Here is a 10,209-nt window from a genome sequence, read left to right on the forward strand (position 1 = left end):
CCTCAAGCGGTACTACCGCCCCGCGAATGGTACTACCGCCAGGCCCCGTTTCAGCCGAAACAGTCGAAAAATCCCGACACGAGCGGTACTACCGCCCTCCCGAGCGGTACTACCGCCCAGGCCAGTTCCAGCTTTCCGAGTTTCGCCATTTTCACCATAACTTCCACATCCGGAGTCCGATTTTCGCGTTCTTTAGCTCATTGAGAAGCTATTGACATCCCCCATCCACCTAGACAGGCTACAACATCTTTAGACACCATCTAATTTTCCGAACGTTGGCATCTTTGCCTAGGACTTACACCACATCATATGCTATACCTCCTCCGCTTTCCGCTACCACCATTGTTGCTTTTGGTCTTTGAGAATTTGAGTTGTGGTTCCCGTGTCCTATTGTGTTTCGGCTATATAGGTATGGTTCGACGTCAACATCACCACCGCTCATATTCGCCAAGGACTCATCATGGCCAAGGACGGTAACATCGACGACATCTTTGTCATACCTTGCAATTGCATTGATAACCACATAGCCTTACTTTTGCGTTGCTTACCCATCGAGACTAGTCATTGAGTATTGCCGGCAACGTGACTTGTGCACATTAGTAATCATACTCCATAGCATACATATCATACCATAGTGGTGCATATCTTGAGATCAACTTGTGTGTCACAAACTTGTCATAGCATACACAATTGCTATCTTGGTTCGTGAAGTTTGCATAAGAAAAGAGCTCAAAAGTGAAAGAGCCACCCAAGCTTTTAAGCAAAGAGGAAAGATAAGCAAAGAGCTTATAAGCGAGAACCATAGCATCATACAACATTAAGATTGTCATATCCGATCATCTTGGATCATAGCACCGAAATACCATACATATAGCATACTTGGGATAGAGATCGTTGCATTTTTGCCTAGTAGGTTGTGCACAAGCTCCGTATCCGCCTATTGTGCAATCGTGCTAGCGTCTCTCTAGTATTGTGCAACAAGAGCATTTTCGTGGATTCCACATTTTGGCTCACTTTTGGTTTGCACAATCCCACTTATCTATTTGTGTGTGTGTTTCCGTGTACCACTACTTGCTTGGTCTACTTGTTACATTTGTGAATTTGCGAATCTTTTTCAACATCTTTGAGTCAAACTAACGATTGCAATCAATTTTGTGCCACCATCCTAACCAAGCTCCACCATAAGCTTTTACTTGTGTAGGTGTGAGAAACGACAAGAATTGGTACCAAAAGTGCTTTTTTATTGTCCTCATTTGAGTGAACTTGATTCATCTTCAACATCGGTCAAGGTACATTTGGTACACGTTCTTTTCCTTCTACCACTTACATTTTGCTTGGTATGATGGATAGGCCAAGTTCTTCTACCACTCCACCTCTCATCGAGAACGGCGACGACATGTATCGTTCGTCACAAAGAGCCACCTATTTGGTGCTCAAAGGGTGTTACACCAAGAGCAACAAGCTATGAGCGACCGCATCGACAACCTCGCCACCGACTTGCGACTCTCCGAGCAACGTACAAGAGACTACTTCGACACCAAGTTCGACTCTCACAAGCAAGAGAATGATGCAAGAATGGACGAGATCCGTGCCTTGATGAGGAACCAGCGTCCCTCCACTTCTTCATCCTCAAGACGGAGCCGCTCAAGTCGACACTCCGACGACACCTTCTCCGACTCAAGTACACCGTCATCGAACACTCTTCGACGAGCCGCGCGTCAAGACCGTCATGCATCTCGCAACCCGCTACATGACAAGCATTCACAAGATCAAGTCGATGAGAAAGTCCCTCGTCATCAATCAAACCAAGTGGCTTTTGCTCAAGCTCAAGAACGGCAACGACTACGGCGCCAAGAAGAAGAACAAGCGCGTCTACACCAAGAAGAACAAGACGCCGAGGCTCAACGTCTTCAACAACAACAACGAGAAGCGCAAGCTCTTGAGGCGCAATGTGCCCTTCAAGAATCAAGTCAAGCCATCGCCAACCGCAATCGCGAACGGCGCAATCAAGAAGAAGCTCTTCGAGAAGAAATCCAAGAGAGGAACTACCAACCGCATGTGCAACATCAAGCTCCACAAGCTCGTCAAGCTCTACCTCAACTTCCAGCTCAACAAGAACAAGTTGACCATGGACTTCCTCCACGCCAAGAGCAACATGAGTATGATTACCCTCCACGTCAAGGGCGTCACCATCACCATCACCAACAACACAATGAAGAGCAACGCTATGGCAAGCTCAAGTTCACAATGCCAAGTTCAATGGAAGCAATGATCCGGAAGAGTACCACTCATGGGCATTGAAGGTCGACAAAAATTTTCGTTTGCACAACTATGAGGAAGAGAAGAAGATCGCTATGGAATCACTTGAGTTCCAAGACTATGTGCTCATATGGTGGGAACAAGTCCTTGAGTGCCGACAAGCAAGAGGTGAATCTCCAATCACCACTTGGGCTCAAATGAAGGATGTCATGCGAGCACGTTTTGTGCCAACCTACTACAACCGCGATCTCTTCAAGAAGCTACAACTCCTCAAGCAAGGAACAAAGAGTGTTGAAGAATACTATAAGGAAATGGAGATTGCCAAGATTCGAGCCAATGTCACGGAGGATGATGAGCAAAAAATGGCACGATTCTTGAATGGACTCAATCATCCCATCAAGAAGATCGCCGACTTCCAACCCTACTCCAACCTCATTGAGCTCGTGCATCAAGCTACAAAGGCGGAACGTCAAGTGCAAGATGACTTCAAGTACGCCAAGTACTCATCCAAGACCTACGGCTTCTCCAACAACCAAGCTTCAACGACTCCTTCAACATCTACATCAACCAAGCCTTCTCCAAGCAACGACGACAAGTCAAGTTACAAGAAAACTTCGGCAAGTTCAAGTCGTCTTCCTCCTACTACAAGCAACTTCAAGCCGCGTGCTTCATCATCTACGCCAACCGATGAGACCGTCAAAACAAGCTCCTTCAAGTGTTTCACTTGCGGCGGCCGAGGCCACAAGTCCTACCAATGCACGAACAAGCACACCATGATCCTCAACGACGACGGCACATATGACTCAATGAGTGAAGAGGAGATGGAAGCTCTTGAGCAAGTGGCCATGCACCGGCGCGTGAACGAAGATGAAGATGATCAAGTCTTTTGTGATGAGGATTCGAGCCCCGCTCTCGTTGTCTCCAAAGTCTTGACACTTCAACATCAACAAGAAGAAGACCAACGATGCCACATCTTCCACACTAAAGCCGGCATCAATGGAAGGTCTGTCAAGGTCATCATCGATGGAGGTAGTTGCCACAACTTGGCAAGTGAAGAACTATGTTCAAAGCTTCAATTGGTCAAGAGGAAGCACCCGCACCCCTACAAGGTTCAATGGCTAAGTGACTCCGGCACTATACGAGTTGAGCATACGGTCCAAGTCTCCTTCAAAATCGGTGCATATGAGGACACTTTGAAATGTGATGTGGTCCCAATGACCGTTTGCCACCTCCTTCTTGGTTGACCATGGCAATTCGACCATGGTGTCATCCACAATGGGCGAACCAATCACTATAGCTTCAAGATGAAAGGGAAGGAGTATGTGCTACGACCTATGTCTCCTAGTCAAGTGATAGCTGACAAACAAGCCACCCACCATGGAGAGAAGAGTGAAAAGTGACCCACCCAAAAGTGAGTGAGAGCCACAAGCCAAACTTGAGCACCTCTTCACCTAGAGAGAAAAACCTCATCCTATTTGCCACCAAAAGTGAGATGAGAGAAGTGTGTGAGAACCCATCGAGTGTGATGCACTTTGTCCTTGTGTGCAAGGATGGAGAACCAAAAACTAACACCATTCACGAGCTACCTTTGGTGTTTCAATCTCTTTTGCAGGAATTTCAAGATGTTTTCCCCGATGAGCTACCTCCGGGTCTACCTCCACTACGAGGCATTGAGCATCGAATCGACCTTATCCCCGGAGCGCCACTTCCAAACAAAGCTCCATACCGTGTCAATCCCGAAGAAACTAAGGAGATTCAACGGCAAGTACAACAACTCATCGACAACGGTCATGTACGTGAAAGCTTAAGCCCATGTGCCGTTCCCGTTATACTTGTGCCTAAACCCGATGGAAGTTCCCGCTTGTGTTCCGATTGTAGACCAATAAATGCCATTACCGTTCGATATAGGCATCCCATTCCTCACTTAGATGATATGCTTGATGAACTTAGTGGAGCCAACTTTTTCTCAAAAATTGATCTTAAAAGTGGCTATTACCAAACCCGCATTCAAGAAGGTGATGAATGGAAAACCTCTTTCAAAACAAAATTTGGCTTATATGAGTGGTTAGTGATGCCTATGGGTTTGTCGGAAGCACCCGGAACTTTCGTGCGTCTTATGCATCATGTGCTTAGACCTTACATTGGAGTCTTTGTTGTGGTTTACTTTGATGGTATTCTTGTGTTTAGCAAAACCATGAAAGAGCATATTAATCATGTTAAATCTGTGTTGCAAACCCTTCGCAAGGAAAGCCTTTATGCGAACTTGAAAAAATGCACTTTTGGCGTTGACAAAGTGGTTTTCTTGGGTTTTGTTGTCTCTTCCAAGGGTGTCCATGTTGATGAAGCTAAAACTGAAGCAATTAAAACTTGGCCCAACCCACCAATTTGCAACAAGTGCGTAGTTTTCTTGGTCTTGCAGGATTTTATCGTTGCTTTGTGAAAAACTTTAGCACAATTGCCGCTCCTTTGCATGCTTTGAGTAAGAAGAATGCTCCTTTTGTTTGGGGATCTTTGCAATCCACCGCTTTTGATGAGCTCAAGTCTTTGCTTACTCATGCACCGATTCTTGCTTTTCCCAACTTTGAGAAAACTTTTGAGGTTCATTGTGATGCAAGTGGTACCAGAATTGGCGGAGTTTTGATGCAAGAAAAACGAGCCATTGCATATTTTAGTGAAAAACTCTCCGGTGCTCAACTTAACTATCCCATTTATGACAAAGAATTGTATGCTTTAGTGCGTGTGTTGCATGTTTGGGAACATTATCTTAGACCTCATGAGTTTGTCATACACACCGATCATGAAACGCTTAAATATCTAAAAGGTCAAACTAAGTTGAACAAGCGTCATGCCAAATGGAGTGAATTTATTGAATCTTTTCCTTATGTGATCAAGTACATTAAGGGTAAGGAAAATGTAGTTGCGGATGCACTTTCACGCATTTGCATGCTTGTCACTCAACTTGAGTTGAATGTTATTGGTTTTGAGCATATAAAAGACTTGTATGAGCATGATCCTTCTTTTGCTACTCCTTATGCTAAGTGTTTGACACACACGTCTTGGGAACGATACTACATAAAGGATGATTATCTTATGAGAGCTAACAAACTTTGCATTCCCGAGTCTTCTCTTCGTTTGCTACTTTCGCAAGAGCCTCATGGAGGCAGACTCATGGGACACTTTGGACGCGACAAGACATTCGCCACGCTCTCCAAGAACTACTTTTGGCCCAAGATGTTCCGTGACATCTCACGCTTCACCAACCGTTGCTCTACATGTCTCAAAGCTAAGTCTAAAGCTCAATCCCATGGTCTCTACATGCCACTACCTATTCCTTATCAACCTTGGGAAGACATTAGCATGGATTTTATACTAGGTTTGCCTAGAACTCAAAATGGCAAGGATTCCGTGTTTGTTGTTGTGGACCGATTTTCTAAGATGGCACATTTCATTCCTTGCAACAAGATAGACGATGCTTCACCCGTTGCAAATCTCTTTTGTAGGGAAATCTTGCGTCTCCATGGAGTCCCGAAGACAATCGTCTCCGACCGCAACGTCAAGTTCTTGAGTTACTTTTGGAAGACCCTATGCGCCAAGCTAGGAATCAAGCTATTGTTCTCTTCGGCATACCATCCTCAAACCGACGGCCAAACGAAGGTGACGAACCGTACACTCTCCGCTCTACTTCACGTGTTGATCAAGAAGAACATCAAGGAGTGGGAGGCATGTCTACCCATCGCCGAGTACGCCTACAACCATGCAAGACATTCGACGACCGGCAAGTCCCCCTTCGAGGTCGTCTACGGTTTCAACCCATTGTCCCCATTGGACATTCTACCTCTTCCTCTACAAGAGCGCAACAACCTCGACGCAAGTGCCCGTGCAAGCTACATCAAGAAGATGCATGAAGATACAAGGCACACCATCGAGCGCCAAGTACAATGCCTCGCGACCAAGCTCAACGTCAACAAGCATCCCATGATATTCAACATTGGAGACCTCGTGTGGCTACACCTTTGCAAGGACCGCTTCCCCAACGAACGCAAGTCCAAGCTTCTCCCTCGAGCCAACGGACCTTTCAAGGTGCTAGCACGCTACAACAACAATGCTTACAAGATCGATCTACCACGCGACAAGTACAATGTGAGCGACATCTTCAACGTCTCCAATCTCTCCCCGTACCATGGTTATGAGGATTTCGATCCGAGGTCGGATCTTTCACAAGGAGGGGGAGATGATGCGGAGCATCCTTCGGTCATCCTCATGGACCTTCCGTCGCCTCACCAAGCACCAAGAGGACCCATGACTAGAGCACGAGCTCGAGCTCTCGAGACCGAGGTGACTTCTCTCCTTAGTAAAATATCATATGACCCTCTCGAGACATGGCTACTACCTCAATCCGGAATGTTGTGCATGATTAGGTACCAAGGAACCAACCTAGAAGAAGCTACAGCCCAAGATGGACATCAAGAGCAAGAGGAGGAGCTGCAGAGTCCAGAGTGGGCGGTACTACCGCTCAAGCCAAGCGGTACTTCCGAGCCAAGCGGCACTACCGCCTGACATCCGTCCTACTTCCGCCGAACCCGACAAACTTCAGGAATCGACCGGCGCCAGAGCGGTACTACCGCCCCTCCAAGCGGTACTACTGCTAAAGCACCTCAAGCGGTACTACCGCCCATAGGACCGGTACTACCGCCCTGCCTGCGCGCAGCGTTCCGGGCCGAGGCCCATGTACTCGTTTCGCCCCCAACTTACCCCTTTGAGGACTTAGACTATAAATAAATCGTCCCCTCATCCTTTCTAGGGTTAGCATAGGTTTAGCTCATATTTTGTGTGAGAGCCTTGCTCATCCACTTGGCTACTTCTCCTCGGAGCTCAGGACCTCTTCGGAGAAGATCCCCCAAGCGGATTCAAGACCCCTTTCTAGGGAAGACCCTCAAGACCTTCGTACGGAGAAGAACGGTTCCTTTGTATCCTCACCTTTGTTGATTGTGGATCATATGTTACTCTTTGTTGTCGGTGATCTAGCACTCGTGTGATTGATTACTTGTCGGTTGAGTGTTTCTCTCGTTCTCCCCTTGTTTTCCCTCTAGTTCTTCCATGTGTTCTTTGTGATTCCCCGTAGGATCCACTCCAAACGTGAAAGATCGGCCTACACCGGGTTAGCCCCGTATCAATATTGCATCCCAATTTGCGGGCTAGGAGCAAGCCTTCTCGGAGAGCTTGAGCCTCTGCCGAGTCTTGCCGTCGCTGCACCTACGAAATCACCATCTATATATGACCTCTAACATAACAATAGCTCCACAACCACCTGAGAAAAGTTCATCCGCGGCACCAACGTTCAGAATTTTGTGATCAGGGGGTGGGGTGGCTTCTTCCAGCTCTGCAGACATGAGATGGGCTTCTACCATTCTCTGTTGGGTGTACAAACTACTTCTACAAACTGAACACCACCGCTATAGTTTGAGTTCCTAGGTTGATGTTGGTTTGCCTAATTGTTTCTGAACTGAATTTCATATTCAGTAACTGATTGATGAGCATACAGAAAACTACTTGAGCTGGCATTCGGCCACTGATGAGTTGTCACGTCTGCCATTGGCTCCATCTGACCGTCCAAAATACCAACACAAACCGAACCGAAGCGGTAAAGATCGGTGTGCCAGGCGTGGACAGCTACAGTGGATGAGCAACCCTGTGTGCTGCAGATGGAAATGGTTTTCTCCTCTCTAGTACAAGTGATACACAGACAGCATATGCAGACTGCACAGAGCTTAGTTGGCTTAAGAGTAAACTTCAGATGAGCAACCCTGTTCTATATATGTACAGTTTGCTGTTTCAGATTACCAGTCCTCCCTAGTTCAGCCAAATGAACTAAATTTTCAGAAGTGGCGTGGCTTTTGAAAACTCGGTTCAACTGGTTCAACTAAAAAGGGTCAGATGGAATTGAATAGCACAGTTTGCCACCCCTTACCCTTACGATGAAAGGGCGCCGGTCGATCTTCATACCGACGTGGGATGGGCTTCATGTTTAGCCGCTCTCGTTCTCGGGTGGGTGTACTTCTACAAACTGAATAAGAGAGGCCTCCATGGATGACCGTTGAACACCATGGCTGAGGTGGTTGCCTTGGCTAGCCGACTTGTCTCGCACAAGTTGTATCATCATGTACTCTATCTGATCCAAAATAACTATCGCAGTTTTAGTTCAAATTTGAGCTAAAACCACGACACTGAATTTCATATTCCATAACTGGTTGATGGGTGCACAGAAAAATATTGTGCATGTTTTGTGTTTGCGGCCTCCGACCACTTGCCGCATGTGCCATTGGCTCCATCTGAACTGTTCAAAAGATCAAAACAAACTGAACCGAAGCAGTAAAGAACCGTGTGCCGGTCGTGTGTAACATCTGGGTGGATTTCTTGTGGGCACCTGGAGAATCCAGTGTTGTCCTAGGATATCCCAGGGTTCCGTGTGATCATCCTAAGGTCCGCCACCCAGACTCAAATGGATCATAAGATTATTCATGCTAGAAACTTCTGTGTGCAGCCACAAGCTATTATGGGCTCTAGCATAGTTGAGTATGTTTTGTGACCTCTTTCAGTGGTAGACTAGCAGATGTAGGGGATGTAGGTTGGTACTGTCTACCCAGAGTAAAGGGTTAATGCTTCTGAAAGACTGTGTCTCGGTCATCCGTTTCTCAAACACCTTGTACTGCGAGAATTCCAACGGAGGAGATCGACTCTTGTGGGGAATAGTGTGCAAACCTCTGCAAAGTGTACAAACTAATCATGGTTAGCCGTGTCCCCGGTTATGGACATCTTGAGTATCTGGTTCTTGGATTATCATGATTGATCTCATCACTCTAATTTAATTTGATTGGGTTTAATGATGATGCTTAATTGGGATTGAGTTGGAGGAACCTTCTCAATGTTTAACAACCACCATGATAGTTAAATAAATTTGTTCCTGTTGTAGGGAAAAATTGGCTTTATGCAAAAACTGTAACCATAGAGCTTTCCACCAGCCATATATGCATGTAGTGATAGCATTTATCTGTTCATTACTCTATGTGTTACATTGCCAGCATATTCCATGTGCTGACCCATTTCGGGCTGCAACATATCATGTTGCAGACTTTTCAGACGACGAGTAAGGTGCCATAGGTTGTGGTCGTTCACTCAGCTGTGCCGTTGGAGTTGATGGACTCAGTTTGTCTTCCAAGCCTTCCGTTGTTATCCTTTTTAGATGGTCTTAAGCCATATTATTGTAATAAGTTCTCTTTTGAGACATTCGTTGTAATAAGTGTGTGATTGCAACTCTGTTATAAATCCTTGAGTACTGTGCGTGTCAGCATTACCGGTCTAGGGATGAGACTGATGCACAGAGACTAGACTGTTTGAGGTCTGGTTGCTACAAAATGGTATCAGAGCACACGCTGACTGTAGGACACGACCACTAAGCTAAAGACCATAGTACACTCTTCTCTACTCATTTCTGACTCCTCTCCCATTTATACTCTATAGGATGGCGGATGCAAGGAACAAGTTTGCACAACCGGATGAAGATACACCTTTTGGACGACACTTGAAGGAAGTCGCTAGGTAGCTGAACATAGGAATACCAAGCTTCACCGGGACCTACATCGCCACTTTACCAGAAGAGGAGCGTTGGATGATTCAAGTTCAAGTTCCAGGAAGGACGTTCACGCCAGTCACTGAGCCCATAGAGTTTTCCTTTGATGCACCAACCTAGAGTCTAGGAAAGAGCATGGCAGCCCACATCGCCATGGGACGCATTGGAGAAGTTTACCACAAGGATCTCAAGGATACTATCTACCAGATTTGTGGGCGCCGAGATGAGCAATGGGATATGATCAGCACCAGGATGACATGTCCATTGCAGCTTTCATCCAAGAGTTAAACCAACACATTCATCGCCAGGAGAACCAGATGTGC

Source organism: Triticum dicoccoides, chromosome 1B (assembly GCF_002162155.2).
Source record: "Triticum dicoccoides isolate Atlit2015 ecotype Zavitan chromosome 1B, WEW_v2.0, whole genome shotgun sequence".
Lineage (NCBI taxonomy): Eukaryota > Viridiplantae > Streptophyta > Magnoliopsida > Poales > Poaceae > Triticum > Triticum dicoccoides.